Source organism: Schistocerca cancellata, chromosome 8, assembly GCF_023864275.1.
Source record: "Schistocerca cancellata isolate TAMUIC-IGC-003103 chromosome 8, iqSchCanc2.1, whole genome shotgun sequence".
NCBI lineage: Eukaryota > Metazoa > Arthropoda > Insecta > Orthoptera > Acrididae > Schistocerca > Schistocerca cancellata.
This window is the reverse complement of record NC_064633.1, coordinates 80,018,289-80,045,691: the sequence shown is the minus strand read 5'-3', so window position 1 is coordinate 80,045,691 and position 27,403 is coordinate 80,018,289. Positions and strand designations below refer to the sequence as shown.

General features: G+C 47.1%; 54 non-coding genes across 54 annotated transcripts; all 54 read right to left on the bottom strand.

Annotated features, from left to right (window-relative positions):
- Positions 1–294: 294 nt before the first annotated feature.
- On the bottom strand, positions 295–367 carry Trnak-cuu (transfer RNA lysine (anticodon CUU)). The gene has a single exon. It is a non-coding gene; the product is annotated as a tRNA-Lys (tRNA).
- Positions 368–807: 440 nt separating this feature from the next.
- Positions 808–880, bottom strand: Trnar-ucg (transfer RNA arginine (anticodon UCG)). Its single transcript has one exon. It is a non-coding gene; the product is annotated as a tRNA-Arg (tRNA).
- A 536-nt stretch (positions 881–1,416) lies between these two features.
- Trnat-agu (transfer RNA threonine (anticodon AGU)) lies at positions 1,417–1,488 on the bottom strand. Its single transcript has one exon. It is a non-coding gene; the product is annotated as a tRNA-Thr (tRNA).
- Positions 1,489–1,809: 321 nt separating this feature from the next.
- Positions 1,810–1,882, bottom strand: Trnak-cuu (transfer RNA lysine (anticodon CUU)). Its single transcript has one exon. It is a non-coding gene; the product is annotated as a tRNA-Lys (tRNA).
- Positions 1,883–2,322: 440 nt separating this feature from the next.
- On the bottom strand, positions 2,323–2,395 carry Trnar-ucg (transfer RNA arginine (anticodon UCG)). The gene has a single exon. It is a non-coding gene; the product is annotated as a tRNA-Arg (tRNA).
- Positions 2,396–2,934: 539 nt separating this feature from the next.
- On the bottom strand, positions 2,935–3,006 carry Trnat-agu (transfer RNA threonine (anticodon AGU)). Its single transcript has one exon. It is a non-coding gene; the product is annotated as a tRNA-Thr (tRNA).
- A 321-nt stretch (positions 3,007–3,327) lies between these two features.
- Trnak-cuu (transfer RNA lysine (anticodon CUU)) lies at positions 3,328–3,400 on the bottom strand. The gene has a single exon. It is a non-coding gene; the product is annotated as a tRNA-Lys (tRNA).
- A 440-nt stretch (positions 3,401–3,840) lies between these two features.
- Positions 3,841–3,913, bottom strand: Trnar-ucg (transfer RNA arginine (anticodon UCG)). The gene has a single exon. It is a non-coding gene; the product is annotated as a tRNA-Arg (tRNA).
- Positions 3,914–4,452: 539 nt separating this feature from the next.
- On the bottom strand, positions 4,453–4,524 carry Trnat-agu (transfer RNA threonine (anticodon AGU)). Its single transcript has one exon. It is a non-coding gene; the product is annotated as a tRNA-Thr (tRNA).
- A 321-nt stretch (positions 4,525–4,845) lies between these two features.
- Trnak-cuu (transfer RNA lysine (anticodon CUU)) lies at positions 4,846–4,918 on the bottom strand. Its single transcript has one exon. It is a non-coding gene; the product is annotated as a tRNA-Lys (tRNA).
- A 440-nt stretch (positions 4,919–5,358) lies between these two features.
- Trnar-ucg (transfer RNA arginine (anticodon UCG)) lies at positions 5,359–5,431 on the bottom strand. Its single transcript has one exon. It is a non-coding gene; the product is annotated as a tRNA-Arg (tRNA).
- Positions 5,432–5,967: 536 nt separating this feature from the next.
- Positions 5,968–6,039, bottom strand: Trnat-agu (transfer RNA threonine (anticodon AGU)). Its single transcript has one exon. It is a non-coding gene; the product is annotated as a tRNA-Thr (tRNA).
- A 321-nt stretch (positions 6,040–6,360) lies between these two features.
- On the bottom strand, positions 6,361–6,433 carry Trnak-cuu (transfer RNA lysine (anticodon CUU)). Its single transcript has one exon. It is a non-coding gene; the product is annotated as a tRNA-Lys (tRNA).
- A 440-nt stretch (positions 6,434–6,873) lies between these two features.
- Trnar-ucg (transfer RNA arginine (anticodon UCG)) lies at positions 6,874–6,946 on the bottom strand. Its single transcript has one exon. It is a non-coding gene; the product is annotated as a tRNA-Arg (tRNA).
- Positions 6,947–7,485: 539 nt separating this feature from the next.
- On the bottom strand, positions 7,486–7,557 carry Trnat-agu (transfer RNA threonine (anticodon AGU)). Its single transcript has one exon. It is a non-coding gene; the product is annotated as a tRNA-Thr (tRNA).
- Positions 7,558–7,878: 321 nt separating this feature from the next.
- Trnak-cuu (transfer RNA lysine (anticodon CUU)) lies at positions 7,879–7,951 on the bottom strand. The gene has a single exon. It is a non-coding gene; the product is annotated as a tRNA-Lys (tRNA).
- Positions 7,952–8,391: 440 nt separating this feature from the next.
- On the bottom strand, positions 8,392–8,464 carry Trnar-ucg (transfer RNA arginine (anticodon UCG)). Its single transcript has one exon. It is a non-coding gene; the product is annotated as a tRNA-Arg (tRNA).
- A 539-nt stretch (positions 8,465–9,003) lies between these two features.
- On the bottom strand, positions 9,004–9,075 carry Trnat-agu (transfer RNA threonine (anticodon AGU)). The gene has a single exon. It is a non-coding gene; the product is annotated as a tRNA-Thr (tRNA).
- Positions 9,076–9,396: 321 nt separating this feature from the next.
- Trnak-cuu (transfer RNA lysine (anticodon CUU)) lies at positions 9,397–9,469 on the bottom strand. Its single transcript has one exon. It is a non-coding gene; the product is annotated as a tRNA-Lys (tRNA).
- Positions 9,470–9,909: 440 nt separating this feature from the next.
- Trnar-ucg (transfer RNA arginine (anticodon UCG)) lies at positions 9,910–9,982 on the bottom strand. Its single transcript has one exon. It is a non-coding gene; the product is annotated as a tRNA-Arg (tRNA).
- Positions 9,983–10,518: 536 nt separating this feature from the next.
- Positions 10,519–10,590, bottom strand: Trnat-agu (transfer RNA threonine (anticodon AGU)). The gene has a single exon. It is a non-coding gene; the product is annotated as a tRNA-Thr (tRNA).
- A 321-nt stretch (positions 10,591–10,911) lies between these two features.
- Trnak-cuu (transfer RNA lysine (anticodon CUU)) lies at positions 10,912–10,984 on the bottom strand. The gene has a single exon. It is a non-coding gene; the product is annotated as a tRNA-Lys (tRNA).
- A 440-nt stretch (positions 10,985–11,424) lies between these two features.
- On the bottom strand, positions 11,425–11,497 carry Trnar-ucg (transfer RNA arginine (anticodon UCG)). Its single transcript has one exon. It is a non-coding gene; the product is annotated as a tRNA-Arg (tRNA).
- A 539-nt stretch (positions 11,498–12,036) lies between these two features.
- Positions 12,037–12,108, bottom strand: Trnat-agu (transfer RNA threonine (anticodon AGU)). The gene has a single exon. It is a non-coding gene; the product is annotated as a tRNA-Thr (tRNA).
- Positions 12,109–12,429: 321 nt separating this feature from the next.
- Trnak-cuu (transfer RNA lysine (anticodon CUU)) lies at positions 12,430–12,502 on the bottom strand. The gene has a single exon. It is a non-coding gene; the product is annotated as a tRNA-Lys (tRNA).
- A 440-nt stretch (positions 12,503–12,942) lies between these two features.
- Positions 12,943–13,015, bottom strand: Trnar-ucg (transfer RNA arginine (anticodon UCG)). The gene has a single exon. It is a non-coding gene; the product is annotated as a tRNA-Arg (tRNA).
- A 539-nt stretch (positions 13,016–13,554) lies between these two features.
- Trnat-agu (transfer RNA threonine (anticodon AGU)) lies at positions 13,555–13,626 on the bottom strand. Its single transcript has one exon. It is a non-coding gene; the product is annotated as a tRNA-Thr (tRNA).
- A 321-nt stretch (positions 13,627–13,947) lies between these two features.
- Positions 13,948–14,020, bottom strand: Trnak-cuu (transfer RNA lysine (anticodon CUU)). The gene has a single exon. It is a non-coding gene; the product is annotated as a tRNA-Lys (tRNA).
- Positions 14,021–14,460: 440 nt separating this feature from the next.
- Positions 14,461–14,533, bottom strand: Trnar-ucg (transfer RNA arginine (anticodon UCG)). The gene has a single exon. It is a non-coding gene; the product is annotated as a tRNA-Arg (tRNA).
- Positions 14,534–15,069: 536 nt separating this feature from the next.
- Trnat-agu (transfer RNA threonine (anticodon AGU)) lies at positions 15,070–15,141 on the bottom strand. Its single transcript has one exon. It is a non-coding gene; the product is annotated as a tRNA-Thr (tRNA).
- Positions 15,142–15,462: 321 nt separating this feature from the next.
- On the bottom strand, positions 15,463–15,535 carry Trnak-cuu (transfer RNA lysine (anticodon CUU)). Its single transcript has one exon. It is a non-coding gene; the product is annotated as a tRNA-Lys (tRNA).
- A 440-nt stretch (positions 15,536–15,975) lies between these two features.
- Positions 15,976–16,048, bottom strand: Trnar-ucg (transfer RNA arginine (anticodon UCG)). The gene has a single exon. It is a non-coding gene; the product is annotated as a tRNA-Arg (tRNA).
- A 539-nt stretch (positions 16,049–16,587) lies between these two features.
- Positions 16,588–16,659, bottom strand: Trnat-agu (transfer RNA threonine (anticodon AGU)). Its single transcript has one exon. It is a non-coding gene; the product is annotated as a tRNA-Thr (tRNA).
- A 321-nt stretch (positions 16,660–16,980) lies between these two features.
- On the bottom strand, positions 16,981–17,053 carry Trnak-cuu (transfer RNA lysine (anticodon CUU)). Its single transcript has one exon. It is a non-coding gene; the product is annotated as a tRNA-Lys (tRNA).
- Positions 17,054–17,493: 440 nt separating this feature from the next.
- On the bottom strand, positions 17,494–17,566 carry Trnar-ucg (transfer RNA arginine (anticodon UCG)). The gene has a single exon. It is a non-coding gene; the product is annotated as a tRNA-Arg (tRNA).
- Positions 17,567–18,105: 539 nt separating this feature from the next.
- Positions 18,106–18,177, bottom strand: Trnat-agu (transfer RNA threonine (anticodon AGU)). Its single transcript has one exon. It is a non-coding gene; the product is annotated as a tRNA-Thr (tRNA).
- A 321-nt stretch (positions 18,178–18,498) lies between these two features.
- On the bottom strand, positions 18,499–18,571 carry Trnak-cuu (transfer RNA lysine (anticodon CUU)). The gene has a single exon. It is a non-coding gene; the product is annotated as a tRNA-Lys (tRNA).
- A 440-nt stretch (positions 18,572–19,011) lies between these two features.
- On the bottom strand, positions 19,012–19,084 carry Trnar-ucg (transfer RNA arginine (anticodon UCG)). The gene has a single exon. It is a non-coding gene; the product is annotated as a tRNA-Arg (tRNA).
- A 539-nt stretch (positions 19,085–19,623) lies between these two features.
- On the bottom strand, positions 19,624–19,695 carry Trnat-agu (transfer RNA threonine (anticodon AGU)). Its single transcript has one exon. It is a non-coding gene; the product is annotated as a tRNA-Thr (tRNA).
- Positions 19,696–20,016: 321 nt separating this feature from the next.
- Trnak-cuu (transfer RNA lysine (anticodon CUU)) lies at positions 20,017–20,089 on the bottom strand. The gene has a single exon. It is a non-coding gene; the product is annotated as a tRNA-Lys (tRNA).
- A 440-nt stretch (positions 20,090–20,529) lies between these two features.
- On the bottom strand, positions 20,530–20,602 carry Trnar-ucg (transfer RNA arginine (anticodon UCG)). Its single transcript has one exon. It is a non-coding gene; the product is annotated as a tRNA-Arg (tRNA).
- Positions 20,603–21,141: 539 nt separating this feature from the next.
- On the bottom strand, positions 21,142–21,213 carry Trnat-agu (transfer RNA threonine (anticodon AGU)). The gene has a single exon. It is a non-coding gene; the product is annotated as a tRNA-Thr (tRNA).
- Positions 21,214–21,534: 321 nt separating this feature from the next.
- Positions 21,535–21,607, bottom strand: Trnak-cuu (transfer RNA lysine (anticodon CUU)). Its single transcript has one exon. It is a non-coding gene; the product is annotated as a tRNA-Lys (tRNA).
- Positions 21,608–22,047: 440 nt separating this feature from the next.
- Trnar-ucg (transfer RNA arginine (anticodon UCG)) lies at positions 22,048–22,120 on the bottom strand. Its single transcript has one exon. It is a non-coding gene; the product is annotated as a tRNA-Arg (tRNA).
- A 539-nt stretch (positions 22,121–22,659) lies between these two features.
- On the bottom strand, positions 22,660–22,731 carry Trnat-agu (transfer RNA threonine (anticodon AGU)). The gene has a single exon. It is a non-coding gene; the product is annotated as a tRNA-Thr (tRNA).
- Positions 22,732–23,052: 321 nt separating this feature from the next.
- Trnak-cuu (transfer RNA lysine (anticodon CUU)) lies at positions 23,053–23,125 on the bottom strand. Its single transcript has one exon. It is a non-coding gene; the product is annotated as a tRNA-Lys (tRNA).
- A 440-nt stretch (positions 23,126–23,565) lies between these two features.
- Positions 23,566–23,638, bottom strand: Trnar-ucg (transfer RNA arginine (anticodon UCG)). The gene has a single exon. It is a non-coding gene; the product is annotated as a tRNA-Arg (tRNA).
- Positions 23,639–24,176: 538 nt separating this feature from the next.
- On the bottom strand, positions 24,177–24,248 carry Trnat-agu (transfer RNA threonine (anticodon AGU)). Its single transcript has one exon. It is a non-coding gene; the product is annotated as a tRNA-Thr (tRNA).
- A 321-nt stretch (positions 24,249–24,569) lies between these two features.
- Positions 24,570–24,642, bottom strand: Trnak-cuu (transfer RNA lysine (anticodon CUU)). The gene has a single exon. It is a non-coding gene; the product is annotated as a tRNA-Lys (tRNA).
- A 440-nt stretch (positions 24,643–25,082) lies between these two features.
- On the bottom strand, positions 25,083–25,155 carry Trnar-ucg (transfer RNA arginine (anticodon UCG)). Its single transcript has one exon. It is a non-coding gene; the product is annotated as a tRNA-Arg (tRNA).
- A 539-nt stretch (positions 25,156–25,694) lies between these two features.
- On the bottom strand, positions 25,695–25,766 carry Trnat-agu (transfer RNA threonine (anticodon AGU)). Its single transcript has one exon. It is a non-coding gene; the product is annotated as a tRNA-Thr (tRNA).
- A 321-nt stretch (positions 25,767–26,087) lies between these two features.
- On the bottom strand, positions 26,088–26,160 carry Trnak-cuu (transfer RNA lysine (anticodon CUU)). Its single transcript has one exon. It is a non-coding gene; the product is annotated as a tRNA-Lys (tRNA).
- A 439-nt stretch (positions 26,161–26,599) lies between these two features.
- On the bottom strand, positions 26,600–26,672 carry Trnar-ucg (transfer RNA arginine (anticodon UCG)). Its single transcript has one exon. It is a non-coding gene; the product is annotated as a tRNA-Arg (tRNA).
- A 539-nt stretch (positions 26,673–27,211) lies between these two features.
- Positions 27,212–27,283, bottom strand: Trnat-agu (transfer RNA threonine (anticodon AGU)). Its single transcript has one exon. It is a non-coding gene; the product is annotated as a tRNA-Thr (tRNA).
- Between the last annotated feature and the right edge of the window lie 120 nt (positions 27,284–27,403).

Genomic DNA, 27,403 nt, shown 5'->3' with positions numbered 1-27,403 from the left:
TGTTCTTACAAACTAGTGAATCGGAGCCCTTCAGCTCGAAACGCACTGCATGAGCGACCATTATTTGCATTTAGTTACCACAGCTGCTGCTTTCCTACACATCTCACACGATATCGATGTACAAATTAAATTCCAAAACAACACATTTATTTCATGTCAGAGTTACTTTCAGCTTCAAATACCGTTCCTCTGATATTCATCCGAAGCTAGGCATCGTCGTAACCCGTTACGTTCATCACGCAAGGCTCACGAGAGGGGCGCATGTTGGATCCGCGTAGACACAAAATTTTGAGCCGCCCAGCGTGGGGCTCGAACCCACGACCCTGAGATTAAGAGTCTCATGCTCTACCGACTGAGCTAGCCGGGCTGCACACAACGCGTTACGAGCCATACAATACTGATTTGACCTGCGACCATCTATTGAAGATTCTTTTGACTACAGCTTATTTCCTGCTGCCACAAATCAGCTACAATCCTATTCAATGAAAAATTGTCTCCGAAAGGCATCAAATCTGCTTGAAATTATACGTGGCTATCAGCACCATTATTCAACACACATGCTCGACTGTGCGCAGACGCCTGTGGCGTAGCCCTTGGGTCCTGAATCAGATGCAGTAGTTGCAACAAAAACTCTCCTGAACGGCACTGTGCCGAAAATTTCGCTACAGATCACCCTTGTCTTGCTTGTGCTTCAGGTAGACGCCGGTTTTGCAGCCAGGAAGCGGACAGCAGCTACTTTCAACTAGTTTTGCAGTACTCAAACAACACAGTAAAACAGCATGCAACTTTTGTAGAACAGGAAAAACTCGACCGTGACAGGATTCGAACCTGCAATCTTCGGATCCGAAGTCCGACGCCTTATCCATTAGGCCACACGGTCACTGGCGCAATATACATCCCCACACACACCTCATTTTCGCCATTTGTACACTTGGCAGAATGAATTTCCCATCTTTGACGCATTTCTCCATCTCAAATTTCAGTACTAAAAGTACGACGCTACTTCTTGCTGTGTCCCATCGCAAGTTACATTCAAGCCCTTATGACGCTGATCAAACAAGAGGTTGCAAATCAGCTTCAATCGCTTAGTGCCATCTCAGTCGCTTGCGGAAGGTACCTCACCCTATGTGATACAATGGCGAGTTGTCGCTATTACCAAAGCGGCGGCGACGACGACGACAATCGCGAGGGTCTTTATCAGGGGTAGAAAATACATCACAAGAACTAAGTATTTCACGTCGGCATTCTCCGGAGACTGCCAAAAGCAGCAGTTTCTGGTGCCCACTTTAATAGCACCATTCACACTATTCATTTGCGAGAGCATTTCTTAAATACCGCACCCATTCATAATATTTTTTATCCTTGACCGCTTTTTTCGAAAGGGCCACGGTGGGAGGGGCTGTTACAAAATTCATTTGCCACCTGTGAGGATCGAACTCACGACCTCTGGTTTACTAGACCAGCGCTCCGCCACTGAGCTAAGGAGGCGCCTCCTAGCGCGATTTTCGGGTACTTTGTTCTTACAGACTAGTGAATCGGAGCCCTTCAGCTCGAAGCGCACTGCATGAGCGACCATTATTTGCATTTAGTTACCACAGCTGCTGCTTTCCTACACATCTCACACGATATCGATGTACAAATTAAATTCCAAAACAACACATTTATTTCATGTCAGAGTTACTTTCAGCTTCAAATACCGTTCCTCTGATATTCATCCGAAGCTAGGCATCGTCGTAACCCGTTACGTTCATCACGCAAGGCTCACGAGAGGGGCGCATGTTGGATCCGCGTAGACACAAAATTTTGAGCCGCCCAGCGTGGGGCTCGAACCCACGACCCTGAGATTAAGAGTCTCATGCTCTACCGACTGAGCTAGCCGGGCTGCACACAACGCGTTACGAGCCATACAATACTGATTTGACCTGCGACCATCTATTGAAGATTCTTTTGACTACAGCTTATTTCCTGCTGCCACAAATCAGCTACAATCCTATTCAATGAAAAATTGTCTCCGAAAGGCATCAAATCTGCTTGAAATTATACGTGGCTATCAGCACCATTATTCAACACACATGCTCGACTGTGCGCAGACGCCTGTGGCGTAGCCCTTGGGTCCTGAATCAGATGCAGTAGTTGCAACAAAAACTCTCCTGAACGGCACTGTGCCGAAAATTTCGCTACAGATCACCCTTGTCTTGCTTGTGCTTCAGGTAGACGCCGGTTTTGCAGCCAGGAAGCGGACAGCAGCTACTTTCAACTAGTTTTGCAGTACTCAAACAACACAGTAAAACAGCATGCAACTTTTGTAGAACAGGAAAAACTCGACCGTGACAGGATTCGAACCTGCAATCTTCGGATCCGAAGTCCGACGCCTTATCCATTAGGCCACACGGTCACTGGCGCAATATACATCCCCACACACACCTCATTTTCGCCATTTGTACACTTGGCAGAATGAATTTCCCATCTTTGACGCATTTCTCCATCTCAAATTTCAGTACTAAAAGTACGACGCTACTTCTTGCTGTGTCCCATCGCAAGTTACATTCAAGCCCTTATGACGCTGATCAAACAAGAGGTTGCAAATCAGCTTCAATCGCTTAGTGCCATCTCAGTCGCTTGCGGAAGGTACCTCACCCTATGTGATACAATGGCGAGTTGTCGCTATTACCAAAGCGGCGGCGACGACGACGACGACAATCGCGAGGGTCTTTATCAGGGGTAGAAAATACATCACAAGAACTAAGTATTTCACGTCGGCATTCTCCGGAGACTGCCAAAAGCAGCAGTTTCTGGTGCCCACTTTAATAGCACCATTCACACTATTCATTTGCGAGAGCATTTCTTAAATACCGCACCCATTCATAATATTTTTTATCCTTGACCGCTTTTTTCGAAAGGGCCACGGTGGGAGGGGCTGTTACAAAATTCATTTGCCACCTGTGAGGATCGAACTCACGACCTCTGGTTTACTAGACCAGCGCTCCGCCACTGAGCTAAGGAGGCGCCTCCTAGCGCGATTCTCGGGTACTTTGTTCTTACAGACTAGTGAATCGGAGCCCTTCAGCTCGAAACGCACTGCATGAGCGACCATTATTTGCATTTAGTTACCACAGCTGCTGCTTTCCTACACATCTCACACGATATCGATGTACAAATTAAATTCCAAAACAACACATTTATTTCATGTCAGAGTTACTTTCAGCTTCAAATACCGTTCCTCTGATATTCATCCGAAGCTAGGCATCGTCGTAACCCGTTACGTTCATCACGCAAGGCTCACGAGAGGGGCGCATGTTGGATCCGCGTAGACACAAAATTTTGAGCCGCCCAGCGTGGGGCTCGAACCCACGACCCTGAGATTAAGAGTCTCATGCTCTACCGACTGAGCTAGCCGGGCTGCACACAACGCGTTACGAGCCATACAATACTGATTTGACCTGCGACCATCTATTGAAGATTCTTTTGACTACAGCTTATTTCCTGCTGCCACAAATCAGCTACAATCCTATTCAATGAAAAATTGTCTCCGAAAGGCATCAAATCTGCTTGAAATTATACGTGGCTATCAGCACCATTATTCAACACACATGCTCGACTGTGCGCAGACGCCTGTGGCGTAGCCCTTGGGTCCTGAATCAGATGCAGTAGTTGCAACAAAAACTCTCCTGAACGGCACTGTGCCGAAAATTTCGCTACAGATCACCCTTGTCTTGCTTGTGCTTCAGGTAGACGCCGGTTTTGCAGCCAGGAAGCGGACAGCAGCTACTTTCAACTAGTTTTGCAGTACTCAAACAACACAGTAAAACAGCATGCAACTTTTGTAGAACAGGAAAAACTCGACCGTGACAGGATTCGAACCTGCAATCTTCGGATCCGAAGTCCGACGCCTTATCCATTAGGCCACACGGTCACTGGCGCAATATACATCCCCACACACACCTCATTTTCGCCATTTGTACACTTGGCAGAATGAATTTCCCATCTTTGACGCATTTCTCCATCTCAAATTTCAGTACTAAAAGTACGACGCTACTTCTTGCTGTGTCCCATCGCAAGTTACATTCAAGCCCTTATGACGCTGATCAAACAAGAGGTTGCAAATCAGCTTCAATCGCTTAGTGCCATCTCAGTCGCTTGCGGAAGGTACCTCACCCTATGTGATACAATGGCGAGTTGTCGCTATTACCAAAGCGGCGGCGACGACGACGACGACAATCGCGAGGGTCTTTATCAGGGGTAGAAAATACATCACAAGAACTAAGTATTTCACGTCGGCATTCTCCGGAGACTGCCAAAAGCAGCAGTTTCTGGTGCCCACTTTAATAGCACCATTCACACTATTCATTTGCGAGAGCATTTCTTAAATACCGCACCCATTCATAATATTTTTTATCCTTGACCGCTTTTTTCGAAAGGGCCACGGTGGGAGGGGCTGTTACAAAATTCATTTGCCACCTGTGAGGATCGAACTCACGACCTCTGGTTTACTAGACCAGCGCTCCGCCACTGAGCTAAGGAGGCGCCTCCTAGCGCGATTCTCGGGTACTTTGTTCTTACAGACTAGTGAATCGGAGCCCTTCAGCTCGAAACGCACTGCATGAGCGACCATTATTTGCATTTAGTTACCACAGCTGCTGCTTTCCTACACATCTCACACGATATCGATGTACAAATTAAATTCCAAAACAACACATTTATTTCATGTCAGAGTTACTTTCAGCTTCAAATACCGTTCCTCTGATATTCATCCGAAGCTAGGCATCGTCGTAACCCGTTACGTTCATCACGCAAGGCTCACGAGAGGGGCGCATGTTGGATCCGCGTAGACACAAAATTTTGAGCCGCCCAGCGTGGGGCTCGAACCCACGACCCTGAGATTAAGAGTCTCATGCTCTACCGACTGAGCTAGCCGGGCTGCACACAACGCGTTACGAGCAATACAATACTGATTTGACCTGCGACCATCTATTGAAGATTCTTTTGACTACAGCTTATTTCCTGCTGCCACAAATCAGCTACAATCCTATTCAATGAAAAATTGTCTCCGAAAGGCATCAAATCTGCTTGAAATTATACGTGGCTATCAGCACCATTATTCAACACACATGCTCGACTGTGCGCAGACGCCTGTGGCGTAGCCCTTGGGTCCTGAATCAGATGCAGTAGTTGCAACAAAAACTCTCCTGAACGGCACTGTGCCGAAAATTTCGCTACAGATCACCCTTGTCTTGCTTGTGCTTCAGGTAGACGCCGGTTTTGCAGCCAGGAAGCGGACAGCAGCTACTTTCAACTAGTTTTGCAGTACTCAAACAACACAGTAAAACAGCATGCAACTTTTGTAGAACAGGAAAAACTCGACCGTGACAGGATTCGAACCTGCAATCTTCGGATCCGAAGTCCGACGCCTTATCCATTAGGCCACACGGTCACTGGCGCAATATACATCCCCACACACACCTCATTTTCGCCATTTGTACACTTGGCAGAATGAATTTCCCATCTTTGACGCATTTCTCCATCTCAAATTTCAGTACTAAAAGTACGACGCTACTTCTTGCTGTGTCCCATCGCAAGTTACATTCAAGCCCTTATGACGCTGATCAAACAAGAGGTTGCAAATCAGCTTCAATCGCTTAGTGCCATCTCAGTCGCTTGCGGAAGGTACCTCACCCTATGTGATACAATGGCGAGTTGTCGCTATTACCAAAGCGGCGGCGACGACGACGACAATCGCGAGGGTCTTTATCAGGGGTAGAAAATACATCACAAGAACTAAGTATTTCACGTCGGCATTCTCCGGAGACTGCCAAAAGCAGCAGTTTCTGGTGCCCACTTTAATAGCACCATTCACACTATTCATTTGCGAGAGCATTTCTTAAATACCGCACCCATTCATAATATTTTTTATCCTTGACCGCTTTTTTCGAAAGGGCCACGGTGGGAGGGGCTGTTACAAAATTCATTTGCCACCTGTGAGGATCGAACTCACGACCTCTGGTTTACTAGACCAGCGCTCCGCCACTGAGCTAAGGAGGCGCCTCCTAGCGCGATTTTCGGGTACTTTGTTCTTACAGACTAGTGAATCGGAGCCCTTCAGCTCGAAGCGCACTGCATGAGCGACCATTATTTGCATTTAGTTACCACAGCTGCTGCTTTCCTACACATCTCACACGATATCGATGTACAAATTAAATTCCAAAACAACACATTTATTTCATGTCAGAGTTACTTTCAGCTTCAAATACCGTTCCTCTGATATTCATCCGAAGCTAGGCATCGTCGTAACCCGTTACGTTCATCACGCAAGGCTCACGAGAGGGGCGCATGTTGGATCCGCGTAGACACAAAATTTTGAGCCGCCCAGCGTGGGGCTCGAACCCACGACCCTGAGATTAAGAGTCTCATGCTCTACCGACTGAGCTAGCCGGGCTGCACACAACGCGTTACGAGCCATACAATACTGATTTGACCTGCGACCATCTATTGAAGATTCTTTTGACTACAGCTTATTTCCTGCTGCCACAAATCAGCTACAATCCTATTCAATGAAAAATTGTCTCCGAAAGGCATCAAATCTGCTTGAAATTATACGTGGCTATCAGCACCATTATTCAACACACATGCTCGACTGTGCGCAGACGCCTGTGGCGTAGCCCTTGGGTCCTGAATCAGATGCAGTAGTTGCAACAAAAACTCTCCTGAACGGCACTGTGCCGAAAATTTCGCTACAGATCACCCTTGTCTTGCTTGTGCTTCAGGTAGACGCCGGTTTTGCAGCCAGGAAGCGGACAGCAGCTACTTTCAACTAGTTTTGCAGTACTCAAACAACACAGTAAAACAGCATGCAACTTTTGTAGAACAGGAAAAACTCGACCGTGACAGGATTCGAACCTGCAATCTTCGGATCCGAAGTCCGACGCCTTATCCATTAGGCCACACGGTCACTGGCGCAATATACATCCCCACACACACCTCATTTTCGCCATTTGTACACTTGGCAGAATGAATTTCCCATCTTTGACGCATTTCTCCATCTCAAATTTCAGTACTAAAAGTACGACGCTACTTCTTGCTGTGTCCCATCGCAAGTTACATTCAAGCCCTTATGACGCTGATCAAACAAGAGGTTGCAAATCAGCTTCAATCGCTTAGTGCCATCTCAGTCGCTTGCGGAAGGTACCTCACCCTATGTGATACAATGGCGAGTTGTCGCTATTACCAAAGCGGCGGCGACGACGACGACGACAATCGCGAGGGTCTTTATCAGGGGTAGAAAATACATCACAAGAACTAAGTATTTCACGTCGGCATTCTCCGGAGACTGCCAAAAGCAGCAGTTTCTGGTGCCCACTTTAATAGCACCATTCACACTATTCATTTGCGAGAGCATTTCTTAAATACCGCACCCATTCATAATATTTTTTATCCTTGACCGCTTTTTTCGAAAGGGCCACGGTGGGAGGGGCTGTTACAAAATTCATTTGCCACCTGTGAGGATCGAACTCACGACCTCTGGTTTACTAGACCAGCGCTCCGCCACTGAGCTAAGGAGGCGCCTCCTAGCGCGATTCTCGGGTACTTTGTTCTTACAGACTAGTGAATCGGAGCCCTTCAGCTCGAAACGCACTGCATGAGCGACCATTATTTGCATTTAGTTACCACAGCTGCTGCTTTCTTACACATCTCACACGATATCGATGTACAAATTAAATTCCAAAACAACACATTTATTTCATGTCAGAGTTACTTTCAGCTTCAAATACCGTTCCTCTGATATTCATCCGAAGCTAGGCATCGTCGTAACCCGTTACGTTCATCACGCAAGGCTCACGAGAGGGGCGCATGTTGGATCCGCGTAGACACAAAATTTTGAGCCGCCCAGCGTGGGGCTCGAACCCACGACCCTGAGATTAAGAGTCTCATGCTCTACCGACTGAGCTAGCCGGGCTGCACACAACGCGTTACGAGCCATACAATACTGATTTGACCTGCGACCATCTATTGAAGATTCTTTTGACTACAGCTTATTTCCTGCTGCCACAAATCAGCTACAATCCTATTCAATGAAAAATTGTCTCCGAAAGGCATCAAATCTGCATGAAATGATACGTGGCTATCAGCACCATTATTCAACACACATGCTCGACTGTGCGCAGACGCCTGTGGCGTAGCCCTTGGGTCCTGAATCAGATGCAGTAGTTGCAACAAAAACTCTCCTGAACGGCACTGTGCCGAAAATTTCGCTACTGATCACCCTTGTCTTGCTTGTGCTTCAGGTAGACGCCGGTTTTGCAGCCAGGAAGCGGACAGCAGCTACTTTCAACTAGTTTTGCAGTACTCAAACAACACAGTAAAACAGCATGCAACTTTTGTAGAACAGGAAAAACTCGACCGTGACAGGATTCGAACCTGCAATCTTCGGATCCGAAGTCCGACGCCTTATCCATTAGGCCACACGGTCACTGGCGCAATATACATCCCCACACACACCTCATTTTCGCCATTTGTACACTTGGCAGAATGAATTTCCCATCTTTGACGCATTTCTCCATCTCAAATTTCAGTACTAAAAGTACGACGCTACTTCTTGCTGTGTCCCATCGCAAGTTACATTCAAGCCCTTATGACGCTGATCAAACAAGAGGTTGCAAATCAGCTTCAATCGCTTAGTGCCATCTCAGTCGCTTGCGGAAGGTACCTCACCCTATGTGATACAATGGCGAGTTGTCGCTATTACCAAAGCGGCGGCGACGACGACGACGACAATCGCGAGGGTCTTTATCAGGGGTAGAAAATACATCACAAGAACTAAGTATTTCACGTCGGCATTCTCCGGAGACTGCCAAAAGCAGCAGTTTCTGGTGCCCACTTTAATAGCACCATTCACACTATTCATTTGCGAGAGCATTTCTTAAATACCGCACCCATTCATAATATTTTTTATCCTTGACCGCTTTTTTCGAAAGGGCCACGGTGGGAGGGGCTGTTACAAAATTCATTTGCCACCTGTGAGGATCGAACTCACGACCTCTGGTTTACTAGACCAGCGCTCCGCCACTGAGCTAAGGAGGCGCCTCCTAGCGCGATTTTCGGGTACTTTGTTCTTACAGACTAGTGAATCGGAGCCCTTCAGCTCGAAACGCACTGCATGAGCGACCATTATTTGCATTTAGTTACCACAGCTGCTGCTTTCCTACACATCTCACACGATATCGATGTACAAATTAAATTCCAAAACAACACATTTATTTCATGTCAGAGTTACTTTCAGCTTCAAATACCGTTCCTCTGATATTCATCCGAAGCTAGGCATCGTCGTAACCCGTTACGTTCATCACGCAAGGCTCACGAGAGGGGCGCATGTTGGATCCGCGTAGACACAAAATTTTGAGCCGCCCAGCGTGGGGCTCGAACCCACGACCCTGAGATTAAGAGTCTCATGCTCTACCGACTGAGCTAGCCGGGCTGCACACAACGCGTTACGAGCCATACAATACTGATTTGACCTGCGACCATCTATTGAAGATTCTTTTGACTACAGCTTATTTCCTGCTGCCACAAATCAGCTACAATCCTATTCAATGAAAAATTGTCTCCGAAAGGCATCAAATCTGCTTGAAATTATACGTGGCTATCAGCACCATTATTCAACACACATGCTCGACTGTGCGCAGACGCCTGTGGCGTAGCCCTTGGGTCCTGAATCAGATGCAGTAGTTGCAACAAAAACTCTCCTGAACGGCACTGTGCCGAAAATTTCGCTACAGATCACCCTTGTCTTGCTTGTGCTTCAGGTAGACGCCGGTTTTGCAGCCAGGAAGCGGACAGCAGCTACTTTCAACTAGTTTTGCAGTACTCAAACAACACAGTAAAACAGCATGCAACTTTTGTAGAACAGGAAAAACTCGACCGTGACAGGATTCGAACCTGCAATCTTCGGATCCGAAGTCCGACGCCTTATCCATTAGGCCACACGGTCACTGGCGCAATATACATCCCCACACACACCTCATTTTCGCCATTTGTACACTTGGCAGAATGAATTTCCCATCTTTGACGCATTTCTCCATCTCAAATTTCAGTACTAAAAGTACGACGCTACTTCTTGCTGTGTCCCATCGCAAGTTACATTCAAGCCCTTATGACGCTGATCAAACAAGAGGTTGCAAATCAGCTTCAATCGCTTAGTGCCATCTCAGTCGCTTGCGGAAGGTACCTCACCCTATGTGATACAATGGCGAGTTGTCGCTATTACCAAAGCGGCGGCGACGACGACGACAATCGCGAGGGTCTTTATCAGGGGTAGAAAATACATCACAAGAACTAAGTATTTCACGTCGGCATTCTCCGGAGACTGCCAAAAGCAGCAGTTTCTGGTGCCCACTTTAATAGCACCATTCACACTATTCATTTGCGAGAGCATTTCTTAAATACCGCACCCATTCATAATATTTTTTATCCTTGACCGCTTTTTTCGAAAGGGCCACGGTGGGAGGGGCTGTTACAAAATTCATTTGCCACCTGTGAGGATCGAACTCACGACCTCTGGTTTACTAGACCAGCGCTCCGCCACTGAGCTAAGGAGGCGCCTCCTAGCGCGATTTTCGGGTACTTTGTTCTTACAGACTAGTGAATCGGAGCCCTTCAGCTCGAAGCGCACTGCATGAGCGACCATTATTTGCATTTAGTTACCACAGCTGCTGCTTTCCTACACATCTCACACGATATCGATGTACAAATTAAATTCCAAAACAACACATTTATTTCATGTCAGAGTTACTTTCAGCTTCAAATACCGTTCCTCTGATATTCATCCGAAGCTAGGCATCGTCGTAACCCGTTACGTTCATCACGCAAGGCTCACGAGAGGGGCGCATGTTGGATCCGCGTAGACACAAAATTTTGAGCCGCCCAGCGTGGGGCTCGAACCCACGACCCTGAGATTAAGAGTCTCATGCTCTACCGACTGAGCTAGCCGGGCTGCACACAACGCGTTACGAGCCATACAATACTGATTTGACCTGCGACCATCTATTGAAGATTCTTTTGACTACAGCTTATTTCCTGCTGCCACAAATCAGCTACAATCCTATTCAATGAAAAATTGTCTCCGAAAGGCATCAAATCTGCTTGAAATTATACGTGGCTATCAGCACCATTATTCAACACACATGCTCGACTGTGCGCAGACGCCTGTGGCGTAGCCCTTGGGTCCTGAATCAGATGCAGTAGTTGCAACAAAAACTCTCCTGAACGGCACTGTGCCGAAAATTTCGCTACAGATCACCCTTGTCTTGCTTGTGCTTCAGGTAGACGCCGGTTTTGCAGCCAGGAAGCGGACAGCAGCTACTTTCAACTAGTTTTGCAGTACTCAAACAACACAGTAAAACAGCATGCAACTTTTGTAGAACAGGAAAAACTCGACCGTGACAGGATTCGAACCTGCAATCTTCGGATCCGAAGTCCGACGCCTTATCCATTAGGCCACACGGTCACTGGCGCAATATACATCCCCACACACACCTCATTTTCGCCATTTGTACACTTGGCAGAATGAATTTCCCATCTTTGACGCATTTCTCCATCTCAAATTTCAGTACTAAAAGTACGACGCTACTTCTTGCTGTGTCCCATCGCAAGTTACATTCAAGCCCTTATGACGCTGATCAAACAAGAGGTTGCAAATCAGCTTCAATCGCTTAGTGCCATCTCAGTCGCTTGCGGAAGGTACCTCACCCTATGTGATACAATGGCGAGTTGTCGCTATTACCAAAGCGGCGGCGACGACGACGACGACAATCGCGAGGGTCTTTATCAGGGGTAGAAAATACATCACAAGAACTAAGTATTTCACGTCGGCATTCTCCGGAGACTGCCAAAAGCAGCAGTTTCTGGTGCCCACTTTAATAGCACCATTCACACTATTCATTTGCGAGAGCATTTCTTAAATACCGCACCCATTCATAATATTTTTTATCCTTGACCGCTTTTTTCGAAAGGGCCACGGTGGGAGGGGCTGTTACAAAATTCATTTGCCACCTGTGAGGATCGAACTCACGACCTCTGGTTTACTAGACCAGCGCTCCGCCACTGAGCTAAGGAGGCGCCTCCTAGCGCGATTCTCGGGTACTTTGTTCTTACAGACTAGTGAATCGGAGCCCTTCAGCTCGAAACGCACTGCATGAGCGACCATTATTTGCATTTAGTTACCACAGCTGCTGCTTTCTTACACATCTCACACGATATCGATGTACAAATTAAATTCCAAAACAACACATTTATTTCATGTCAGAGTTACTTTCAGCTTCAAATACCGTTCCTCTGATATTCATCCGAAGCTAGGCATCGTCGTAACCCGTTACGTTCATCACGCAAGGCTCACGAGAGGGGCGCATGTTGGATCCGCGTAGACACAAAATTTTGAGCCGCCCAGCGTGGGGCTCGAACCCACGACCCTGAGATTAAGAGTCTCATGCTCTACCGACTGAGCTAGCCGGGCTGCACACAACGCGTTACGAGCCATACAATACTGATTTGACCTGCGACCATCTATTGAAGATTCTTTTGACTACAGCTTATTTCCTGCTGCCACAAATCAGCTACAATCCTATTCAATGAAAAATTGTCTCCGAAAGGCATCAAATCTGCTAGAAATTATACGTGGCTATCAGCACCATTATTCAACACACATGCTCGACTGTGCGCAGACGCCTGTGGCGTAGCCCTTGGGTCCTGAATCAGATGCAGTAGTTGCAACAAAAACTCTCCTGAACGGCACTGTGCCGAAAATTTCGCTACTGATCACCCTTGTCTTGCTTGTGCTTCAGGTAGACGCCGGTTTTGCAGCCAGGAAGCGGACAGCAGCTACTTTCAACTAGTTTTGCAGTACTCAAACAACACAGTAAAACAGCATGCAACTTTTGTAGAACAGGAAAAACTCGACCGTGACAGGATTCGAACCTGCAATCTTCGGATCCGAAGTCCGACGCCTTATCCATTAGGCCACACGGTCACTGGCGCAATATACATCCCCACACACACCTCATTTTCGCCATTTGTACACTTGGCAGAATGAATTTCCCATCTTTGACGCATTTCTCCATCTCAAATTTCAGTACTAAAAGTACGACGCTACTTCTTGCTGTGTCCCATCGCAAGTTACATTCAAGCCCTTATGACGCTGATCAAACAAGAGGTTGCAAATCAGCTTCAATCGCTTAGTGCCATCTCAGTCGCTTGCGGAAGGTACCTCACCCTATGTGATACAATGGCGAGTTGTCGCTATTACCAAAGCGGCGGCGACGACGACGACGACAATCGCGAGGGTCTTTATCAGGGGTAGAAAATACATCACAAGAACTAAGTATTTCACGTCGGCATTCTCCGGAGACTGCCAAAAGCAGCAGTTTCTGGTGCCCACTTTAATAGCACCATTCACACTATTCATTTGCGAGAGCATTTCTTAAATACCGCACCCATTCATAATATTTTTTATCCTTGACCGCTTTTTTCGAAAGGGCCACGGTGGGAGGGGCTGTTACAAAATTCATTTGCCACCTGTGAGGATCGAACTCACGACCTCTGGTTTACTAGACCAGCGCTCCGCCACTGAGCTAAGGAGGCGCCTCCTAGCGCGATTCTCGGGTACTTTGTTCTTACAGACTAGTGAATCGGAGCCCTTCAGCTCGAAACGCACTGCATGAGCGACCATTATTTGCATTTAGTTACCACAGCTGCTGCTTTCCTACACATCTCACACGATATCGATGTACAAATTAAATTCCAAAACAACACATTTATTTCATGTCAGAGTTACTTTCAGCTTCAAATACCGTTCCTCTGATATTCATCCGAAGCTAGGCATCGTCGTAACCCGTTACGTTCATCACGCAAGGCTCACGAGAGGGGCGCATGTTGGATCCGCGTAGACACAAAATTTTGAGCCGCCCAGCGTGGGGCTCGAACCCACGACCCTGAGATTAAGAGTCTCATGCTCTACCGACTGAGCTAGCCGGGCTGCACACAACGCGTTACGAGCCATACAATACTGATTTGACCTGCGACCATCTATTGAAGATTCTTTTGACTACAGCTTATTTCCTGCTGCCACAAATCAGCTACAATCCTATTCAATGAAAAATTGTCTCCGAAAGGCATCAAATCTGCTTGAAATTATACGTGGCTATCAGCACCATTATTCAACACACATGCTCGACTGTGCGCAGACGCCTGTGGCGTAGCCCTTGGGTCCTGAATCAGATGCAGTAGTTGCAACAAAAACTCTCCTGAACGGCACTGTGCCGAAAATTTCGCTACAGATCACCCTTGTCTTGCTTGTGCTTCAGGTAGACGCCGGTTTTGCAGCCAGGAAGCGGACAGCAGCTACTTTCAACTAGTTTTGCAGTACTCAAACAACACAGTAAAACAGCATGCAACTTTTGTAGAACAGGAAAAACTCGACCGTGACAGGATTCGAACCTGCAATCTTCGGATCCGAAGTCCGACGCCTTATCCATTAGGCCACACGGTCACTGGCGCAATATACATCCCCACACACACCTCATTTTCGCCATTTGTACACTTGGCAGAATGAATTTCCCATCTTTGACGCATTTCTCCATCTCAAATTTCAGTACTAAAAGTACGACGCTACTTCTTGCTGTGTCCCATCGCAAGTTACATTCAAGCCCTTATGACGCTGATCAAACAAGAGGTTGCAAATCAGCTTCAATCGCTTAGTGCCATCTCAGTCGCTTGCGGAAGGTACCTCACCCTATGTGATACAATGGCGAGTTGTCGCTATTACCAAAGCGGCGGCGACGACGACGACAATCGCGAGGGTCTTTATCAGGGGTAGAAAATACATCACAAGAACTAAGTATTTCACGTCGGCATTCTCCGGAGACTGCCAAAAGCAGCAGTTTCTGGTGCCCACTTTAATAGCACCATTCACACTATTCATTTGCGAGAGCATTTCTTAAATACCGCACCCATTCATAATATTTTTTATCCTTGACCGCTTTTTTCGAAAGGGCCACGGTGGGAGGGGCTGTTACAAAATTCATTTGCCACCTGTGAGGATCGAACTCACGACCTCTGGTTTACTAGACCAGCGCTCCGCCACTGAGCTAAGGAGGCGCCTCCTAGCGCGATTTTCGGGTACTTTGTTCTTACAGACTAGTGAATCGGAGCCCTTCAGCTCGAAGCGCACTGCATGAGCGACCATTATTTGCATTTAGTTACCACAGCTGCTGCTTTCCTACACATCTCACACGATATCGATGTACAAATTAAATTCCAAAACAACACATTTATTTCATGTCAGAGTTACTTTCAGCTTCAAATACCGTTCCTCTGATATTCATCCGAAGCTAGGCATCGTCGTAACCCGTTACGTTCATCACGCAAGGCTCACGAGAGGGGCGCATGTTGGATCCGCGTAGACACAAAATTTTGAGCCGCCCAGCGTGGGGCTCGAACCCACGACCCTGAGATTAAGAGTCTCATGCTCTACCGACTGAGCTAGCCGGGCTGCACACAACGCGTTACGAGCCATACAATACTGATTTGACCTGCGACCATCTATTGAAGATTCTTTTGACTACAGCTTATTTCCTGCTGCCACAAATCAGCTACAATCCTATTCAATGAAAAATTGTCTCCGAAAGGCATCAAATCTGCTTGAAATTATACGTGGCTATCAGCACCATTATTCAACACACATGCTCGACTGTGCGCAGACGCCTGTGGCGTAGCCCTTGGGTCCTGAATCAGATGCAGTAGTTGCAACAAAAACTCTCCTGAACGGCACTGTGCCGAAAATTTCGCTACAGATCACCCTTGTCTTGCTTGTGCTTCAGGTAGACGCCGGTTTTGCAGCCAGGAAGCGGACAGCAGCTACTTTCAACTAGTTTTGCAGTACTCAAACAACACAGTAAAACAGCATGCAACTTTTGTAGAACAGGAAAAACTCGACCGTGACAGGATTCGAACCTGCAATCTTCGGATCCGAAGTCCGACGCCTTATCCATTAGGCCACACGGTCACTGGCGCAATATACATCCCCACACACACCTCATTTTCGCCATTTGTACACTTGGCAGAATGAATTTCCCATCTTTGACGCATTTCTCCATCTCAAATTTCAGTACTAAAAGTACGACGCTACTTCTTGCTGTGTCCCATCGCAAGTTACATTCAAGCCCTTATGACGCTGATCAAACAAGAGGTTGCAAATCAGCTTCAATCGCTTAGTGCCATCTCAGTCGCTTGCGGAAGGTACCTCACCCTATGTGATACAATGGCGAGTTGTCGCTATTACCAAAGCGGCGGCGACGACGACGACGACAATCGCGAGGGTCTTTATCAGGGGTAGAAAATACATCACAAGAACTAAGTATTTCACGTCGGCATTCTCCGGAGACTGCCAAAAGCAGCAGTTTCTGGTGCCCACTTTAATAGCACCATTCACACTATTCATTTGCGAGAGCATTTCTTAAATACCGCACCCATTCATAATATTTTTTATCCTTGACCGCTTTTTTCGAAAGGGCCACGGTGGGAGGGGCTGTTACAAAATTCATTTGCCACCTGTGAGGATCGAACTCACGACCTCTGGTTTACTAGACCAGCGCTCCGCCACTGAGCTAAGGAGGCGCCTCCTAGCGCGATTTTCGGGTACTTTGTTCTTACAGACTAGTGAATCGGAGCCCTTCAGCTCGAAACGCACTGCATGAGCGACCATTATTTGCATTTAGTTACCACAGCTGCTGCTTTCCTACACATCTCACACGATATCGATGTACAAATTAAATTCCAAAACAACACATTTATTTCATGTCAGAGTTACTTTCAGCTTCAAATACCGTTCCTCTGATATTCATCCGAAGCTAGGCATCGTCGTAACCCGTTACGTTCATCACGCAAGGCTCACGAGAGGGGCGCATGTTGGATCCGCGTAGACACAAAATTTTGAGCCGCCCAGCGTGGGGCTCGAACCCACGACCCTGAGATTAAGAGTCTCATGCTCTACCGACTGAGCTAGCCGGGCTGCACACAACGCGTTACGAGCCATACAATACTGATTTGACCTGCGACCATCTATTGAAGATTCTTTTGACTACAGCTTATTTCCTGCTGCCACAAATCAGCTACAATCCTATTCAATGAAAAATTGTCTCCGAAAGGCATCAAATCTGCTTGAAATTATACGTGGCTATCAGCACCATTATTCAACACACATGCTCGACTGTGCGCAGACGCCTGTGGCGTAGCCCTTGGGTCCTGAATCAGATGCAGTAGTTGCAACAAAAACTCTCCTGAACGGCACTGTGCCGAAAATTTCGCTACAGATCACCCTTGTCTTGCTTGTGCTTCAGGTAGACGCCGGTTTTGCAGCCAGGAAGCGGACAGCAGCTACTTTCAACTAGTTTTGCAGTACTCAAACAACACAGTAAAACAGCATGCAACTTTTGTAGAACAGGAAAAACTCGACCGTGACAGGATTCGAACCTGCAATCTTCGGATCCGAAGTCCGACGCCTTATCCATTAGGCCACACGGTCACTGGCGCAATATACATCCCCACACACACCTCATTTTCGCCATTTGTACACTTGGCAGAATGAATTTCCCATCTTTGACGCATTTCTCCATCTCAAATTTCAGTACTAAAAGTACGACGCTACTTCTTGCTGTGTCCCATCGCAAGTTACATTCAAGCCCTTATGACGCTGATCAAACAAGAGGTTGCAAATCAGCTTCAATCGCTTAGTGCCATCTCAGTCGCTTGCGGAAGGTACCTCACCCTATGTGATACAATGGCGAGTTGTCGCTATTACCAAAGCGGCGGCGACGACGACGACGACAATCGCGAGGGTCTTTATCAGGGGTAGAAAATACATCACAAGAACTAAGTATTTCACGTCGGCATTCTCCGGAGACTGCCAAAAGCAGCAGTTTCTGGTGCCCACTTTAATAGCACCATTCACACTATTCATTTGCGAGAGCATTTCTTAAATACCGCACCCATTCATAATATTTTTTATCCTTGACCGCTTTTTTCGAAAGGGCCACGGTGGGAGGGGCTGTTACAAAATTCATTTGCCACCTGTGAGGATCGAACTCACGACCTCTGGTTTACTAGACCAGCGCTCCGCCACTGAGCTAAGGAGGCGCCTCCTAGCGCGATTTTCGGGTACTTTGTTCTTACAGACTAGTGAATCGGAGCCCTTCAGCTCGAAACGCACTGCATGAGCGACCATTATTTGCATTTAGTTACCACAGCTGCTGCTTTCCTACACATCTCACACGATATCGATGTACAAATTAAATTCCAAAACAACACATTTATTTCATGTCAGAGTTACTTTCAGCTTCAAATACCGTTCCTCTGATATTCATCCGAAGCTAGGCATCGTCGTAACCCGTTACGTTCATCACGCAAGGCTCACGAGAGGGGCGCATGTTGGATCCGCGTAGACACAAAATTTTGAGCCGCCCAGCGTGGGGCTCGAACCCACGACCCTGAGATTAAGAGTCTCATGCTCTACCGACTGAGCTAGCCGGGCTGCACACAACGCGTTACGAGCCATACAATACTGATTTGACCTGCGACCATCTATTGAAGATTCTTTTGACTACAGCTTATTTCCTGCTGCCACAAATCAGCTACAATCCTATTCAATGAAAAATTGTCTCCGAAAGGCATCAAATCTGCTTGAAATTATACGTGGCTATCAGCACCATTATTCAACACACATGCTCGACTGTGCGCAGACGCCTGTGGCGTAGCCCTTGGGTCCTGAATCAGATGCAGTAGTTGCAACAAAAACTCTCCTGAACGGCACTGTGCCGAAAATTTCGCTACAGATCACCCTTGTCTTGCTTGTGCTTCAGGTAGACGCCGGTTTTGCAGCCAGGAAGCGGACAGCAGCTACTTTCAACTAGTTTTGCAGTACTCAAACAACACAGTAAAACAGCATGCAACTTTTGTAGAACAGGAAAAACTCGACCGTGACAGGATTCGAACCTGCAATCTTCGGATCCGAAGTCCGACGCCTTATCCATTAGGCCACACGGTCACTGGCGCAATATACATCCCCACACACACCTCATTTTCGCCATTTGTACACTTGGCAGAATGAATTTCCCATCTTTGACGCATTTCTCCATCTCAAATTTCAGTACTAAAAGTACGACGCTACTTCTTGCTGTGTCCCATCGCAAGTTACATTCAAGCCCTTATGACGCTGATCAAACAAGAGGTTGCAAATCAGCTTCAATCGCTTAGTGCCATCTCAGTCGCTTGCGGAAGGTACCTCACCCTATGTGATACAATGGCGAGTTGTCGCTATTACCAAAGCGGCGGCGACGACGACGACGACAATCGCGAGGGTCTTTATCAGGGGTAGAAAATACATCACAAGAACTAAGTATTTCACGTCGGCATTCTCCGGAGACTGCCAAAAGCAGCAGTTTCTGGTGCCCACTTTAATAGCACCATTCACACTATTCATTTGCGAGAGCATTTCTTAAATACCGCACCCATTCATAATATTTTTTATCCTTGACCGCTTTTTTCGAAAGGGCCACGGTGGGAGGGGCTGTTACAAAATTCATTTGCCACCTGTGAGGATCGAACTCACGACCTCTGGTTTACTAGACCAGCGCTCCGCCACTGAGCTAAGGAGGCGCCTCCTAGCGCGATTTTCGGGTACTTTGTTCTTACAGACTAGTGAATCGGAGCCCTTCAGCTCGAAACGCACTGCATGAGCGACCATTATTTGCATTTAGTTACCACAGCTGCTGCTTTCCTACACATCTCACACGATATCGATGTACAAATTAAATTCCAAAACAACACATTTATTTCATGTCAGAGTTACTTTCAGCTTCAAATACCGTTCCTCTGATATTCATCCGAAGCTAGGCATCGTCGTAACCCGTTACGTTCATCACGCAAGGCTCACGAGAGGGGCGCATGTTGGATCCGCGTAGACACAAAATTTTGAGCCGCCCAGCGTGGGGCTCGAACCCACGACCCTGAGATTAAGAGTCTCATGCTCTACCGACTGAGCTAGCCGGGCTGCACACAACGCGTTACGAGCCATACAATACTGATTTGACCTGCGACCATCTATTGAAGATTCTTTTGACTACAGCTTATTTCCTGCTGCCACAAATCAGCTACAATCCTATTCAATGAAAAATTGTCTCCGAAAGGCATCAAATCTGCTTGAAATTATACGTGGCTATCAGCACCATTATTCAACACACATGCTCGACTGTGCGCAGACGCCTGTGGCGTAGCCCTTGGGTCCTGAATCAGATGCAGTAGTTGCAACAAAAACTCTCCTGAACGGCACTGTGCCGAAAATTTCGCTACAGATCACCCTTGTCTTGCTTGTGCTTCAGGTAGACGCCGGTTTTGCAGCCAGGAAGCGGACAGCAGCTACTTTCAACTAGTTTTGCAGTACTCAAACAACACAGTAAAACAGCATGCAACTTTTGTAGAACAGGAAAAACTCGACCGTGACAGGATTCGAACCTGCAATCTTCGGATCCGAAGTCCGACGCCTTATCCATTAGGCCACACGGTCACTGGCGCAATATACATCCCCACACACACCTCATTTTCGCCATTTGTACACTTGGCAGAATGAATTTCTCATCTTTGACGCATTTCTCCATCTCAAATTTCAGTACTAAAAGTACGACGCTACTTCTTGCTGTGTCCCATCGCAAGTTACATTCAAGCCCTTATGACGCTGATCAAACAAGAGGTTGCAAATCAGCTTCAATCGCTTAGTGCCATCTCAGTCGCTTGCGGAAGGTACCTCACCCTATGTGATACAATGGCGAGTTGTCGCTATTACCAAAGCGGCGGCGACGACGACGACGACAATCGCGAGGGTCTTTATCAGGGGTAGAAAATACATCACAAGAACTAAGTATTTCACGTCGGCATTCTCCGGAGACTGCCAAAAGCAGCAGTTTCTGGTGCCCACTTTAATAGCACCATTCACACTATTCATTTGCGAGAGCATTTCTTAAATACCGCACCCATTCATAATATTTTTTATCCTTGACCGCTTTTTTCGAAAGGGCCACGGTGGGAGGGGCTGTTACAAAATTCATTTGCCACCTGTGAGGATCGAACTCACGACCTCTGGTTTACTAGACCAGCGCTCCGCCACTGAGCTAAGGAGGCGCCTCCTAGCGCGATTTTCGGGTACTTTGTTCTTACAGACTAGTGAATCGGAGCCCTTCAGCTCGAAACGCACTGCATGAGCGACCATTATTTGCATTTAGTTACCACAGCTGCTGCTTTCCTACACATCTCACACGATATCGATGTACAAATTAAATTCCAAAACAACACATTTATTTCATGTCAGAGTTACTTTCAGCTTCAAATACCGTTCCTCTGATATTCATCCGAAGCTAGGCATCGTCGTAACCCGTTACGTTCATCACGCAAGGCTCACGAGAGGGGCGCATGTTGGATCCGCGTAGACACAAAATTTTGAGCCGCCCAGCGTGGGGCTCGAACCCACGACCCTGAGATTAAGAGTCTCATGCTCTACCGACTGAGCTAGCCGGGCTGCACACAACGCGTTACGAGCCATACAATACTGATTTGACCTGCGACCATCTATTGAAGATTCTTTTGACTACAGCTTATTTCCTGCTGCCACAAATCAGCTACAATCCTATTCAATGAAAAATTGTCTCCGAAAGGCATCAAATCTGCTTGAAATTATACGTGGCTATCAGCACCATTATTCAACACACATGCTCGACTGTGCGCAGACGCCTGTGGCGTAGCCCTTGGGTCCTGAATCAGATGCAGTAGTTGCAACAAAAACTCTCCTGAACGGCACTGTGCCGAAAATTTCGCTACAGATCACCCTTGTCTTGCTTGTGCTTCAGGTAGACGCCGGTTTTGCAGCCAGGAAGCGGACAGCAGCTACTTTCAACTAGTTTTGCAGTACTCAAACAACACAGTAAAACAGCATGCAACTTTTGTAGAACAGGAAAAACTCGACCGTGACAGGATTCGAACCTGCAATCTTCGGATCCGAAGTCCGACGCCTTATCCATTAGGCCACACGGTCACTGGCGCAATATACATCCCCACACACACCTCATTTTCGCCATTTGTACACTTGGCAGAATGAATTTCTCATCTTTGACGCATTTCTCCATCTCAAATTTCAGTACTAAAAGTACGACGCTACTTCTTGCTGTGTCCCATCGCAAGTTACATTCAAGCCCTTATGACGCTGATCAAACAAGAGGTTGCAAATCAGCTTCAATCGCTTAGTGCCATCTCAGTCGCTTGCGGAAGGTACCTCACCCTATGTGATACAATGGCGAGTTGTCGCTATTACCAAAGCGGCGGCGACGACGACGACGACAATCGCGAGGGTCTTTATCAGGGGTAGAAAATACATCACAAGAACTAAGTATTTCACGTCGGCATTCTCCGGAGACTGCCAAAAGCAGCAGTTTCTGGTGCCCACTTTAATAGCACCATTCACACTATTCATTTGCGAGAGCATTTCTTAAATACCGCACCCATTCATAATATTTTTTATCCTTGACCGCTTTTTTCGAAAGGGCCACGGTGGGAGGGGCTGTTACAAAATTCATTTGCCACCTGTGAGGATCGAACTCACGACCTCTGGTTTACTAGACCAGCGCTCCGCCACTGAGCTAAGGAGGCGCCTCCTAGCGCGATTTTCGGGTACTTTGTTCTTACAGACTAGTGAATCGGAGCCCTTCAGCTCGAAACGCACTGCATGAGCGACCATTATTTGCATTTAGTTACCACAGCTGCTGCTTTCCTACACATCTCACACGATATCGATGTACAAATTAAATTCCAAAACAACACATTTATTTCATGTCAGAGTTACTTTCAGCTTCAAATACCGTTCCTCTGATATTCATCCGAAGCTAGGCATCGTCGTAACCCGTTACGTTCATCACGCAAGGCTCACGAGAGGGGCGCATGTTGGATCCGCGTAGACACAAAATTTTGAGCCGCCCAGCGTGGGGCTCGAACCCACGACCCTGAGATTAAGAGTCTCATGCTCTACCGACTGAGCTAGCCGGGCTGCACACAACGCGTTACGAGCCATACAATACTGATTTGACCTGCGACCATCTATTGAAGATTCTTTTGACTACAGCTTATTTCCTGCTGCCACAAATCAGCTACAATCCTATTCAATGAAAAATTGTCTCCGAAAGGCATCAAATCTGCTTGAAATTATACGTGGCTATCAGCACCATTATTCAACACACATGCTCGACTGTGCGCAGACGCCTGTGGCGTAGCCCTTGGGTCCTGAATCAGATGCAGTAGTTGCAACAAAAACTCTCCTGAACGGCACTGTGCCGAAAATTTCGCTACAGATCACCCTTGTCTTGCTTGTGCTTCAGGTAGACGCCGGTTTTGCAGCCAGGAAGCGGACAGCAGCTACTTTCAACTAGTTTTGCAGTACTCAAACAACACAGTAAAACAGCATGCAACTTTTGTAGAACAGGAAAAACTCGACCGTGACAGGATTCGAACCTGCAATCTTCGGATCCGAAGTCCGACGCCTTATCCATTAGGCCACACGGTCACTGGCGCAATATACATCCCCACACACACCTCATTTTCGCCATTTGTACACTTGGCAGAATGAATTTCTCATCTTTGACGCATTTCTCCATCTCAAATTTCAGTACTAAAAGTACGACGCTACTTCTTGCTGTGTCCCATCGCAAGTTACATTCAAGCCCTTATGACGCTGATCAAACAAGAGGTTGCAAATCAGCTTCAATCGCTTAGTGCCATCTCAGTCGCTTGCGGAAGGTACCTCACCCTATGTGATACAATGGCGAGTTGTCGCTATTACCAAAGCGGCGGCGACGACGACGACGACAATCGCGAGGGTCTTTATCAGGGGTAGAAAATACATCACAAGAACTAAGTATTTCACGTCGGCATTCTCCGGAGACTGCCAAAAGCAGCAGTTTCTGGTGCCCACTTTAATAGCACCATTCACACTATTCATTTGCGAGAGCATTTCTTAAATACCGCACCCATTCATAATATTTTTTATCCTTGACCGCTTTTTCGAAAGGGCCACGGTGGGAGGGGCTGTTACAAAATTCATTTGCCACCTGTGAGGATCGAACTCACGACCTCTGGTTTACTAGACCAGCGCTCCGCCACTGAGCTAAGGAGGCGCCTCCTAGCGCGATTTTCGGGTACTTTGTTCTTACAGACTAGTGAATCGGAGCCCTTCAGCTCGAAACGCACTGCATGAGCGACCATTATTTGCATTTAGTTACCACAGCTGCTGCTTTCCTACACATCTCACACGATATCGATGTACAAATTAAATTCCAAAACAACACATTTATTTCATGTCAGAGTTACTTTCAGCTTCAAATACCGTTCCTCTGATATTCATCCGAAGCTAGGCATCGTCGTAACCCGTTACGTTCATCACGCAAGGCTCACGAGAGGGGCGCATGTTGGATCCGCGTAGACACAAAATTTTGAGCCGCCCAGCGTGGGGCTCGAACCCACGACCCTGAGATTAAGAGTCTCATGCTCTACCGACTGAGCTAGCCGGGCTGCACACAACGCGTTACGAGCCATACAATACTGATTTGACCTGCGACCATCTATTGAAGATTCTTTTGACTACAGCTTATTTCCTGCTGCCACAAATCAGCTACAATCCTATTCAATGAAAAATTGTCTCCGAAAGGCATCAAATCTGCTTGAAATTATACGTGGCTATCAGCACCATTATTCAACACACATGCTCGACTGTGCGCAGACGCCTGTGGCGTAGCCCTTGGGTCCTGAATCAGATGCAGTAGTTGCAACAAAAACTCTCCTGAACGGCACTGTGCCGAAAATTTCGCTACAGATCACCCTTGTCTTGCTTGTGCTTCAGGTAGACGCCGGTTTTGCAGCCAGGAAGCGGACAGCAGCTACTTTCAACTAGTTTTGCAGTACTCAAACAACACAGTAAAACAGCATGCAACTTTTGTAGAACAGGAAAAACTCGACCGTGACAGGATTCGAACCTGCAATCTTCGGATCCGAAGTCCGACGCCTTATCCATTAGGCCACACGGTCACTGGCGCAATATACATCCCCACACACACCTCATTTTCGCCATTTGTACACTTGGCAGAATGAATTTCCCATCTTTGACGCATTTCTCCATCTCAAATTTCAGTACTAAAAGTACGACGCTACTTCTTGCTGTGTCCCATCGCAAGTTACATTCAAGCCCTTATGACGCTGATCAAACAAGAGGTTGCAAATCAGCTTCAATCGCTTAGTGCCATCTCAGTCGCTTGCGGAAGGTACCTCACCCTATGTGATACAATGGCGAGTTGTCGCTATTACCAAAGCGGCGGCGACGACGACGACGACAATCGCGAGGGTCTTTATCAGGGGTAGAAAATACATCACAAGAACTAAGTATTTCACGTCGGCATTCTCCGGAGACTGCCAAAAGCAGCAGTTTCTGGTGCCCACTTTAATAGCACCATTCACACTATTCATTTGCGAGAGCATTTCTTAAATACCGCACCCATTCATAATATTTTTTATCCTTGACCGCTTTTTTCGAAAGGGCCACGGTGGGAGGGGCTGTTACAAAATTCATTTGCCACCTGTGAGGATCGAACTCACGACCTCTGGTTTACTAGACCAGCGCTCCGCCACTGAGCTAAGGAGGCGCCTCCTAGCGCGATTTTCGGGTACTTTGTTCTTACAGACTAGTGAATCGGAGCCCTTCAGCTCGAAACGCACTGCATGAGCGACCATTATTTGCATTTAGTTACCACAGCTGCTGCTTTCCTACACATCTCATACGATATCGATGTACAAATTAAATTCCAAAACAACACATTTATTTCATGTCAGAGTTACTTTCAGCTTCAAATACCGTTCCTCTGATATTCATCCGAAGCTAGGCATCGTCGTAACCCGTTACGTTCATCACGCAAGGCTCACGAGAGGGGCGCATGTTGGATCCGCGTAGACACAAAATTTTGAGCCGCCCAGCGTGGGGCTCGAACCCACGACCCTGAGATTAAGAGTCTCATGCTCTACCGACTGAGCTAGCCGGGCTGCACACAACGCGTTACGAGCCATACAATACTGATTTGACCTGCGACCATCTATTGAAGATTCTTTTGACTACAGCTTATTTCCTGCTGCACAAATCAGCTACAATCCTATTCAATGAAAAATTGTCTCCGAAAGGCATCAAATCTGCTTGAAATTATACGTGGCTATCAGCACCATTATTCAACACACATGCTCGACTGTGCGCAGACGCCTGTGGCGTAGCCCTTGGGTCCTGAATCAGATGCAGTAGTTGCAACAAAAACTCTCCTGAACGGCACTGTGCCGAAAATTTCGCTACAGATCACCCTTGTCTTGCTTGTGCTTCAGGTAGACGCCGGTTTTGCAGCCAGGAAGCGGACAGCAGCTACTTTCAACTAGTTTTGCAGTACTCAAACAACACAGTAAAACAGCATGCAACTTTTGTAGAACAGGAAAAACTCGACCGTGACAGGATTCGAACCTGCAATCTTCGGATCCGAAGTCCGACGCCTTATCCATTAGGCCACACGGTCACTGGCGCAATATACATCCCCACACACACCTCATTTTCGCCATTTGTACACTTGGCAGAATGAATTTCTCATCTTTGACGCATTTCTCCATCTCAAATTTCAGTACTAAAAGTACGACGCTACTTCTTGCTGTGTCCCATCGCAAGTTACATTCAAGCCCTTATGACGCTGATCAAACAAGAGGTTGCAAATCAGCTTCAATCGCTTAGTGCCATCTCAGTCGCTTGCGGAAGGTACCTCACCCTATGTGATACAATGGCGAGTTGTCGCTATTACCAAAGCGGCGGCGACGACGACGACGACAATCGCGAGGGTCTTTATCAGGGGTAGAAAATACATCACAAGAACTAAGTATTTCACGTCGGCATTCTCCGGAGACTGCCAAAAGCAGCAGTTTCTGGTGCCCACTTTAATAGCACCATTCACACTATTCATTTGCGAGAGCATTTCTTAAATACCGCACCCATTCATAATATTTTTTATCCTTGACCGCTTTTTTCGAAAGGGCCACGGTGGGAGGGGCTGTTACAAAATTCATTTGCCACCTGTGAGGATCGAACTCACGACCTCTGGTTTACTAGACCAGCGCTCCGCCACTGAGCTAAGGAGGCGCCTCCTAGCGCGATTTTCGGGTACTTTGTTCTTACAGACTAGTGAATCGGAGCCCTTCAGCTCGAAACGCACTGCATGAGCGACCATTATTTGCATTTAGTTACCACAGCTGCTGCTTT